Raw genomic sequence first — 2,743 nt, 5'->3', positions numbered from 1 at the left:
TTGAGCGTACTTAGCAATAGCTTCAGTCCACAGCTTCTTGCTACTGCCTTGCCCTTTGACACGCAAGATGGAGCAAGGCCACATACTACATACACTGTGGTGGAGTTTTTACACGAGCGTTTCGACATGCGGATCATTTCACTCAGGTTTCCTGGTCGCTCAATGACGGTCAAAATTGGCCCCCCAATAGTCCAGACCTTAATCCATACGACTTTTTTCTTTGGGGGTACCTAAAGGAAAAAATTTTCCCGAAACGCCCACGTGATTTAATGGAGCTCAGAAGACTTATTCTTCAAGCTTGCAGTGAAATTACAGAAGACATGTGCCTTAGGGTAAACTTCAGTGTTCGTTTCAAGGAAGTGGTGGACATATTGGGCATGTGCTGAGTTATAACAAATCTCCATGGACGGCTCTTCATTGTAGTACGGCTCTTCATTGTAGTATATGTGCCTTTCAGATTGTATTGACAGTAAAGTTTATATTCAAAAACAAAATGGTAACACATTTCGTGCGCCACCCTGTATGACGTTCGAAAGCACAGTCCGTGTGCCGACGACTTGAGCCGCGGGGTTGTGGTAGCGGCTGTGTGGCGGGCATCTGGGCGTCGAACCGTCGATAAACAAACAGGACAGCGCGCGGTCGGCCTTGCAGCCTTGACTCGCGGCCGAGGAATCCTTATGCGAGCAGCGCGCGCCGTAAAACCGCGGCCGCTCTTTTAAGGAGACAAAGGACGGCCTGGGTTCTTTTACGACTGCGGCGCGAGGCGAGGGGGTCCCTCTGCGGGGGTGGTCTTCCTCGCTGTCCAAACACAACGGCCCGGCCGGACGTTAGCACCGTTACACGGGGACAAGGGACTCCACATCGCGCTGTAAAACCCAAAGTCGGGCATTTTTTTGTCCGCTTCGCTCCGTTTTCCGCCTCGCGTCCTCGATGCGGCAGTCAGTATTTAGGTTTTCGTGGACGAAGTTACGTACTTCCCGTATCGCGAGCAATGCACCTCACTTGCCGAATACGTGCGCCGGTTCTTCGACTTCCTGCCTGGCCGTCTCAGACTACTATCCTCACGTAAGTTACTTTCATCCACTACGATAATTTCGTGTGTTTCAACAGGGTTTAGACACATTCCAACATAACAGTCGCGATGCTCACTGCTGTAAAAGTTGTTACCGTTTGACAGATGGAGGGACACTAGCGCTCCAAGCGGCGAGTAAAATGAACGTCAGACGTGTCGTAAGCATAATGTTTGTATTGCATCCATTTCCTACGTCATTTACGAAATATTTGAGTTATGCTGTTTCCTCTAAGGGTTTGTGTAGTATCAGAAGGCATATATGTTTCTAAAAATGATTCTAAAATAAGCGCAAGTGTGGACAAAAACCTTGAATCGAGTTCAAATGGTTCAAATGGCTCTGAGCACTATGGGACTCAACTGCTGAGGTCATTAGTCCCCTAGAACTTAGAACTAGTTAAACCTAACTAACCTAAGGACATCACAAACATCCATGCCCGAGGCAGGATTCGAACCTGCGACCGTAGCGGTCTTGCGGTTCCAGACTGCAGCGCCTTTAACCGCACGGCCACTTCGGCCGGCACTTGAATCGAGTGGCAAGCTACAACACATTCGTGAAGAAACACTTGTGACATTGGATAGAACTGCAGTTTACCACGTTGATATCAAAAGAATATAAACACACAGATCCACACGTAAGAAGCACAGACATGTACCTCTACACGCAAAAGCGATCGACAGCTCATATATCGTTCTGTAGGCCTACTGTGTTTGTCATTGTTGTCGCCTGTAGCCACAAGTAAGACCTTCATCATTATATTATTCTAAGTGGGACAAGCAACTGCCAAATAGTGGGAGAAATGTGTTGAAAACATTATAATGAGCTGATTACATTACATTACAAGCAAAACCAAATATTTGAATAATTTTCAAACAATCTGTCAGTGAACACGGTGCTAACAAAATAATGTCATCACACGAAGGAAGCACGGAAAATTAAGTGACTAACAACAGAAGTGAATAAAATACATACCAAACGCTTTTGTAAGACACGAATAACTCCACTTAATTTAACCACTTCATCGTCAAAGCATGTCTGTGTTGACGATTCACACGAATCTGGCGCTGATACATGGAGAGTTGAACTGGCTGCTTCTGTGGCATAGGACTGTTTTACAGCTTTAGATGGATTGTCGAATCTTTGTGGCAATTTCCTCTTTATCATCAGTTGAGGTGGCTTATTTGGGATGTCAAACAGTGTGGGTACTGCATTCTACACGAGTTCATTATTGTCTGCGTTCATGAACTGGTTTTGTCGGCCGCAGTGGCCGAGCGGTTCTAGGCGCTTCAGTTTGGAACCGCGCGACCGCTACGGTCGCAGGTTCGAATCCTGCCTCGGGCATGGATGTGAGTGATGTCTTTAGGTTAGTTCGGTTTAAGTAGTTCTAAGTTCTAGGGGACTGATGACCCCCGATGTTAAGTCCCATAGTGCTCAGAGCCATTTCAACCATTTTAACTGGTTTTGTTCGAAATGTGGGGAACAAAACCTAATATTATTATACAGGTAAACTGGGTCTTTTTTCATAAGGTCTTCTCGTCTGCTACTAACTAACCATTTTCTGCTCCTAAAACGAAACATTAATCATTAATACACATGTAGTTTGCAAGTGAATCCTGACGATGCAGTTTAGTAACATGATGGTATATACCTATCAGGATCCTTACGAAATGCAA

The sequence above is a fragment of the Schistocerca serialis genome, chromosome 12 (genome assembly GCF_023864345.2).
Source record: "Schistocerca serialis cubense isolate TAMUIC-IGC-003099 chromosome 12, iqSchSeri2.2, whole genome shotgun sequence".
Classification (NCBI taxonomy): Eukaryota; Metazoa; Arthropoda; class Insecta; order Orthoptera; family Acrididae; genus Schistocerca; species Schistocerca serialis.
Note: the sequence above shows the minus strand (reverse complement) of the source record.